The sequence below is a fragment of the Mytilus galloprovincialis genome, chromosome 2 (assembly GCF_965363235.1).
Source record: "Mytilus galloprovincialis chromosome 2, xbMytGall1.hap1.1, whole genome shotgun sequence".
NCBI lineage: Eukaryota > Metazoa > Mollusca > Bivalvia > Mytilida > Mytilidae > Mytilus > Mytilus galloprovincialis.
The window spans coordinates 3228154-3237529 of record NC_134839.1 but is presented as its reverse complement, the minus strand read 5'-3'; positions in this window follow the sequence as shown (position 1 = coordinate 3237529).

Below are 9376 nucleotides of genomic sequence, written 5' to 3'. Positions count from 1 at the left end.
GCAATTTTAACAGCTTTCTTAATCTTTTACCTTAAGTTTACCTTCATACCATAAGTTTAACTTCATACCGTAAGTTTAACTTCATAGAAACCAGGTATATTCAAGGAGTATCTCTTATACTACTACATACATAGAAATAGCCCTGTAGGACTAGGATACATCGAAAGGAGGGAAGTATACCTTACCTTACAATGACTTCACGGTTCAGCTAGTAAGCAAGCTAGCCAAAGATAGTATCTTTAGCTAGACACTCCTTGAAATCGGCAGTAATCCATTTTCTGTGTTGTTATCGCTTCAAGGACTTCCAATCATGTTAGTGTTCATAAAAACAGTTGTCAGACACAAAAAATGACATTGATCTATCAAGGAGAGGAATGTTTCATCATTATTTAATTTTTTTTTGAATAGGTGGTCAGATATTCGGTGAGAAAGATTTAGCAAAGTGCAGTATAACAAACAAACAAAAAAGCTGCGTTTAGACAGTGCCAACTCTAATGAGGCCCGACTTGCGACAAAAAAAACCTAGTTCCCACGCAAAAGTATAGCCAAAATTTAGTTGTTTTCGGAAATTATATCACAATCACATATTCAAAACAACTTTGTATGCTTAAGTATATAGTAAAACTCCTTTAACTTATAACTAAAATTCGGTAAACTAAAATAAATATTATTTTCTTCTCGGAAATCCCTACAAACAAGAAATAAATAGCATAAAACTGGTGTGAACATGGGGCTCAAAGGGAGTCTCATATTGTAATAACACTGACTGATAAGTGATAATGAACGTGAAGATTGATGAGTGATAATGAACGTGAAGATTGATGAGTGATAATGAACGTGAAGATTGATGAGTGATAATGAACGTGAAGATTGATGAGTGATAATGAACGTGAAGATTGATGAGTGATAATGGACGTGAAGATTGATGAGTGATAATGAACGTGAAGATTGATGAGTGATAATGAACGTGAAGATTGATGAGTGATAATGAACGTGAAGATTGATGAGTGATAATGGACGTTAATGAACGTGAAGATTGATGAGTGATAATGGACGTGAAGATTGATGAGTGATAATGGACGTGAAGATTGATGAGTGATAATAAACGTAAAGATTAATGTGTGAAAATGAACGTGAAGATTGATGAGTGATAATGAACGTGAAGATTGATGAGTGATAATGAACGTGAAGATTGATGAGTGATAATGAACGTGAAGATTGATGAGTGATAATGGACGTGAAGATTGATGAGTGATAATGAACGTGAAGATTGATGAGTGATAATGAACGTGAAGATTGATGAGTGATAATGAACGTGAAGATTGATGAGTGATAATGGACGTGAAGATTGATGAGTGATAATGGACGTGAAGATTGATGAGTGATAATAAACGTAAAGAATAATGTGTGAAAATGAACGTGAAGATTGATGAGTGATAATGAACGTGAAGATTGACGAGTCTTATATAGACGAAACGCGCGTCTGGCGTATTTAATTTTAATCCTGGTACCTTCGTTAACTATTTACACCACTGCATCGATGCCACTGCTGATGGACGTTTCGTCCCCGATGGTATCTCTAGCCCAATAGTCAGCACTTCGGTGTTGACATGAATATCAATAATATGGTTATTTTAATTAATAACCTGTTGACAAAACATTGAAAATTTCGAAAAACTAAGAAATTTCTTATCCCAGGTATAGATTACGTTAGCCGTATTTGGCACAACTTTTTCGAGTATGGTCCTCAATGCTCTTCAACTTTTGACTTGTTTGGCTTTATAATTATTTTGATAGGATCGTCACTGATGAGTTATATGTAGACGAAACGCGCGCCTGGCGTATAAAACTATTATCCTGGTACATTTGATAACTAATCATATATAGAATTCATCATGCTATATTATTTGAACAGTTATCACAATTTTTCACATTGTTGTGTTTTTTTATATCTTATATATAATTGCTGAAATATTTTATCAACCGAATGAATAAGGTCATCACGACATCCAAAGTCAGGAGCCTGTAATTCAAAGATTGTCGTTTTTTTATGTGTTACATTATTGTTTTTAGTTCATTTTTATGTACATAAATTAATTTTCTCGTTTGAATTGTTTTACATTTGTCATTTCGGGGCCTTTTATAGCTGACTATGCGGTATGGGCATTGTTCATTGTTGAAGGCCATAAGGTGGCCTATTGTTGTTAATTTCTGTGTCATTTGGTCTCTTTTGGAGAGTTATCTCATTTGTAATCATAACACATCTTCTTTTTTATATATACAATAATAGGTTTTATGATGAGTGAAAATTGAATATCGCTTGATATAAACTCGATATATCTAATTAAATATAATAGCAAACGTGCTTTAGGAGAGTTTATTATTATTATTTAGATTGAATAAAAAGCAATATCCAATTCTCACGAGTTGTTATTTTTTTTTTTTCTCTTATGATCAACACTATCTGTGAAAAATTAAGAATTCAGGTAATCATTGATCTAGTCTTTTAAAGAATGAAGTCATATGTCCTGTTTCGGCGTTCCTGTTCTTTTTTTATACATACAAGTAGTTGGGTTTTTTGTTTTCTTAAATTTATAACGATTATAACCCAATGTTGACTATTTTACCCAGTTTTTGTTTACTTATGATGTTTGTTTTGCTCACACAGTTTCGTCTTTATAACGGAGATATATTAGATTGTCATACAAGGTTTAGCTGTCTATAAATCTAGGTTTGAACTAACAGTTGTTTTGCTCACACAGTTTCGTCATTATAACGGAGATATATTAGATTGTCATACAAGGTTTAGATGTCTATAAATCTAGGTTTGAACTAACAGTTGTTTTGCTCACACAGTTTCGTCATTATAACGGAGATATATTAGATTGTCATACAAGGTTTAGATGTCTATAAATCTAGGTTTGAACTAACAGTTGTTTTGCTCACACAGTTTCGTCATTATAACGGAGATATATTAGATTGTCATACAAGGTTTAGATGTCTATAAATCTAGGTTTGAACTAACAGTTGTTTTGCTCACACAGTTTCGTCATTATAACGGAGATATATTAGATTGTCATACAAGGTTTAGCTGTCTATAAATCTAGGTTTGAACTAACAGTTGTTTTGCTCACACAGTTTCGTCATTATAACGGAGATATATTAGATTGTCATACAAGGTTTAGATGTCTATAAATCTAGGTTTGAACTAACAGTTGTTTTGCTCACACAGTTTCGTCTTTATAACGGAGATATATTAGATTGTCATACAAGGTTTAGCTGTCTATAAATCTAGGTTTGAACTAACAGTTGTTTTGCTCACACAGTTTCGTCTTTATAACGGAGATATATTAGATTGTCATACAAGGTTTAGATGTCTATAAATCTAGGTTTGAACTAACAGTTGTTTTGCTCACACAGTTTCGTCTTTATAACGGAGATATATTAGATTGTCATACAAGGTTTAGATGTCTATAAATCTAGGTTTGAACTAACAGTTGTTTTGCTCACACAGTTTCGTCATTATAACGGAGATATATTAGATTGTCATACAAGGTTTAGCTGTCTATAAATCTAGGTTTGAACTAACAGTTGTTTTGCTCACACAGTTTCGTCATTATAACGGAGATATATTAGATTGTCATACAAGGTTTAGCTGTCTATAAATCTAGGTTTGAACTAACAGTTGTTTTGCTCACACAGTTTCGTCATTATAACGGAGATATATTAGATTGTCATACAAGGTTTAGATGTCTATAAATCTAGGTTTGAACTAACAGTTGTTTTGCTCACACAGTTTCGTCTTTATAACGGAGATATATTAGATTGTCATACAAGGTTTAGCTGTCTATAAATCTAGGTTTGAACTAACAGTTGTTTTGCTCACACAGTTTCGTCATTATAACGGAGATATATTAGATTGTCATACAAGGTTTAGATGTCTATAAATCTAGGTTTGAACTAACAGTTGTTTTGCTCACACAGTTTCGTCATTATAACGGAGATATATTAGATTGTCATACAAGGTTTAGATGTCTATAAATCTAGGTTTGAACTAACAGTTGTTTTGCTCACACAGTTTCGTCATTATAACGGAGATATATTCGATTGTCATACAAGGTTTAGATGTCTATAAATCTAGGTTTGAACTAACAGTTGTTTTGCTCACACAGTTTCGTCATTATAACGGAGATATATTAGATTGTCATACAAGGTTTAGATGTCTATAAATCTAGGTTTGAACTAACAGTTGTTTTGCTCACACAGTTTCGTCATTATAACGGAGATATATTAGATTGTCATACAAGGTTTAGCTGTCTATAAATCTAGGTTTGAACTAACAGTTGTTTTGCTCACACAGTTTCGTCTTTATAACGGAGATATATTAGATTGTCATACAAGGTTTAGCTGTCTATAAATCTAGGTTTGAACTAACAGTTGTTTTGCTCACACAGTGTCGTCTTTATAACGGAGATATATTAGATTGTCATACAAGGTTTAGATGTCTATAAATCTAGGTTTGAACTAACAGTTGTTTTGCTCACACAGTTTCGTCATTATAACGGAGATATATTAGATTGTCATACAAGGTTTAGCTGTCTATAAATCTAGGTTTGAACTAACAGTTGTTTTGCTCACACAGTTTCGTCATTATAACGGAGATATATTAGATTGTCATACAAGGTTTATCTGTCTATAAATCTAGGTTTGAACTAACAGTTGTTTTGCTCACACAGTTTCGTCTTTATAACGGAGATATATTAGATTGTCATACAAGGTTTAGATGTCTATAAATCTAGGTTTGAACTAACAGTTGTTTTGCTCACACAGTTTCGTCATTATAACGGAGATATATTAGATGGTCATACAAGGTTTAGCTGTCTATAAATCTAGGTTTGAACTAACAGTTGTTTTGCTCACACAGTTTCGTCATTATAACGGAGATATATTAGATTGTCATACAAGGTTTAGATGTCTATAAATCTAGGTTTGAACTAACAGTTGTTTTGCTCACACAGTTTCGTCATTATAACGGAGATATATTAGATTGTCATACAAGGTTTAGATGTCTATAAATCTAGGTTTGAACTAACAGTTGTTTTGCTCACACAGTTTCGTCATTATAACGGAGATATATTAGATTGTCATACAAGGTTTAGATGTCTATAAATCTAGGTTTGAACTAACAGTTGTTTTGCTCACACAGTTTCGTCATTATAACGGAGATATATTAGATTGTCATACAAGGTTTAGATGTCTATAAATCTAGGTTTGAACTAACAGTTGTTTTGCTCACACAGTTTCGTCATTATAACGGAGATATATTAGATTGTCATACAAGGTTTAGATGTCTATAAATCTAGGTTTGAACTAACAGTTGTTTTGCTCACACAGTTTCGTCATTATAACGGAGATATATTAGATTGTCATACAAGGTTTAGATGTCTATAAATCTAGGTTTGAACTAACAGTTGTTTTGCTCACACAGTTTCGTCATTATAACGGAGATATATTAGATTGTCATACAAGGTTTAGATGTCTATAAATCTAGGTTTGAACTAACAGTTGTTTTGCTCACACAGTTTCGTCATTATAACGGAGATATATTAGATTGTCATACAAGGTTTAGATGTCTATAAATCTAGGTTTGAACTAACAGTTGTTTTGCTCACACAGTTTCGTCATTATAACGGAGATATATTAGATTGTCATACAAGGTTTAGATGTCTATAAATCTAGGTTTGAACTAACAGTTGTTTTGCTCACACAGTTTCGTCTTTATAACGGAGATATATTAGATTGTCATACAAGGTTTAGCTGTCTATAAATCTAGGTTTGAACTAACAGTTGTTTTGCTCACACAGTTTCGTCATTATAACGGAGATATATTAGATTGTCATACAAGGTTTAGATGTCTATAAATCTAGGTTTGAACTAACAGTTGTTTTGCTCACACAGTTTCGTCATTATAACGGAGATATATTAGATTGTCATACAAGGTTTAGATGTCTATAAATCTAGGTTTGAACTAACAGTTGTTTTGCTCACACAGTTTCGTCATTATAACGGAGATATATTAGATTGTCATACAAGGTTTAGATGTCTATAAATCTAGGTTTGAACTAACAGTTGTTTTGCTCACACAGTTTCGTCTTTATAACGGAGATATATTAGATTGTCATACAAGGTTTAGCTGTCTATAAATCTAGGTTTGAACTAACAGTTGTTTTGCTCACACAGTTTCGTCATTATAACGGAGATATATTAGATTGTCATACAAGGTTTAGATGTCTATAAATCTAGGTTTGAACTAACAGTTGTTTTGCTCACACAGTTTCGTCATTATAACGGAGATATATTAGATTGTCATACAAGGTTTAGATGTCTATAAATCTAGGTTTGAACTAACAGTTGTTTTGCTCACACAGTTTCGTCATTATAACGGAGATATATTAGATTGTCATACAAGGTTTAGATGTCTATAAATCTAGGTTTGAACTAACAGTTGTTTTGCTCACACAGTTTCGTCATTATAACGGAGATATATTAGATTGTCATACAAGGTTTAGATGTCTATAAATCTAGGTTTGAACTAACAGTTGTTTTGCTCACACAGTTTAGTCATTATAACGGAGATATATTAGATTGTCATACAAGGTTTAGCTGTCTATAAATCTAGGTTTGAACTAACAGTTGTTTCCATGTTTTGCTCACACAGTTTCGTCATTATAACGGAGATATATTAGATTGTCATACAAGGTTTAGCTGTCTATAAATCTAGGTTTGAACTAACAGTTGTTTTGCTCACACAGTTTCGTCATTATAACGGAGATATATTAGATTGTCATACAAGGTTTAGCTGTCTATAAATCTAGGTTTGAACTAACAGTTGTTTTGCTCACACAGTTTCGTCATTATAACGGAGATATATTAGATTGTCATACAAGGTTTAGATGTCTATAAATCTAGGTTTGAACTAACAGTTGTTTTGCTCACACAGTTTCGTCATTATAACGGAGATATATTAGATTGTCATACAAGGTTTAGATGTCTATAAATCTAGGTTTGAACTAACAGTTGTTTTGCTCACACAGTTTCGTCATTATAACGGAGATATATTAGATTGTCATACAAGGTTTAGATGTCTATAAATCTAGGTTTGAACTAACAGTTGTTTTGCTCACACAGTTTCGTCTTTATAACGGAGATATATTAGATTGTCATACAAGGTTTAGATGTCTATAAATCTAGGTTTGAACTAACAGTTGTTTTGCTCACACAGTTTCGTCATTATAACGGAGATATATTAGATTGTCATACAAGGTTTAGATGTCTATAAATCTAGGTTTGAACTAACAGTTGTTTTGCTCACACAGTTTCGTCATTATAACGGAGATATATTAGATTGTCATACAAGGTTTAGATGTCTATAAATCTAGGTTTGAACTAACAGTTGTTTTGCTCACACAGTTTCGTCATTATAACGGAGATATATTAGATTGTCATACAAGGTTTAGATGTCTATAAATCTAGGTTTGAACTAACAGTTGTTTTGCTCACACAGTTTCGTCATTATAACGGAGATATATTAGATTGTCATACAAGGTTTAGATGTCTATAAATCTAGGTTTGAACTAACAGTTGTTTTGCTCACACAGTTTCGTCATTATAACGGAGATATATTAGATTGTCATACAAGGTTTAGATGTCTATAAATCTAGGTTTGAACTAACAGTTGTTTTGCTCACACAGTTTCGTCTTTATAACGGAGATATATTAGATTGTCATACAAGGTTTAGATGTCTATAAATCTAGGTTTGAACTAACAGTTGTTTTGCTCACACAGTTTCGTCATTATAACGGAGATATATTAGATTGTCATACAAGGTTTAGATGTCTATAAATCTAGGTTTGAACTAACAGTTGTTTTGCTCACACAGTTTCGTCATTATAACGGAGATATATTAGATTGTCATACAAGGTTTAGATGTCTATAAATCTAGGTTTGAACTAACAGTTGTTTTGCTCACACAGTTTCGTCATTATAACGGAGATATATTAGATTGTCATACAAGGTTTAGATGTCTATAAATCTAGGTTTGAACTAACAGTTGTTTTGCTCACACAGTTTCGTCATTATAACGGAGATATATTAGATTGTCATACAAGGTTTAGATGTCTATAAATCTAGGTTTGAACTAACAGTTGTTTTGCTCACACAGTTTCGTCATTATAACGGAGATATATTAGATTGTCATACAAGGTTTAGATGTCTATAAATCTAGGTTTGAACTAACAGTTGTTTTGCTCACACAGTTTCGTCTTTATAACGGAGATATATTAGATTGTCATACAAGGTTTAGATGTCTATAAATCTAGGTTTGAACTAACAGTTGTTTTGCTCACACAGTTTCGTCATTATAACGGAGATATATTAGATTGTCATACAAGGTTTAGATGTCTATAAATCTAGGTTTGAACTAACAGTTGTTTTGCTCACACAGTTTCGTCATTATAACGGAGATATATTAGATTGTCATACAAGGTTTAGATGTCTATAAATCTAGGTTTGAACTAACAGTTGTTTTGCTCACACAGTTTCGTCATTATAACGGAGATATATTAGATTGTCATACAAGGTTTAGATGTCTATAAATCTAGGTTTGAACTAACAGTTGTTTCCATGTTTTGCTCACACAGTTTCGTCATTATAACGGAGATATATTAGATTGTCATACAAGGTTTAGATGTCTATAAATCTAGGTTTGAACTAACAGTTGTTTTGCTCACACAGTTTCGTCATTATAACGGAGATATATTAGATTGTCATACAAGGTTTAGATGTCTATAAATCTAGGTTTGAACTAACAGTTGTTTTGCTCACACAGTTTCGTCTTTATAACGGAGATATATTAGATTGTCATACAAGGTTTAGATGTCTATAAATCTAGGTTTGAACTAACAGTTGTTTTGCTCACACAGTTTCGTCTTTATAACGGAGATATATTAGATTGTCATACAAGGTTTAGCTGTCTATAAATCTAGGTTTGAACTAACAGTTGTTTTGCTCACACAGTTTCGTCATTATAACGGAGATATATTAGATTGTCATACAAGGTTTAGATGTCTATAAATCTAGGTTTGAACTAACAGTTGTTTTGCTCACACAGTTTCGTCATTATAACGGAGATATATTAGATTGTCATACAAGGTTTAGATGTCTATAAATCTAGGTTTGAACTAACAGTTGTTTTGCTCACACAGTTTCGTCATTATAACGGAGATATATTAGATTGTCATACAAGGTTTAGATGTCTATAAATCTAGGTTTGAACTAACAGTTGTTTTGCTCACACAGTTTCGTCATTATAACGGA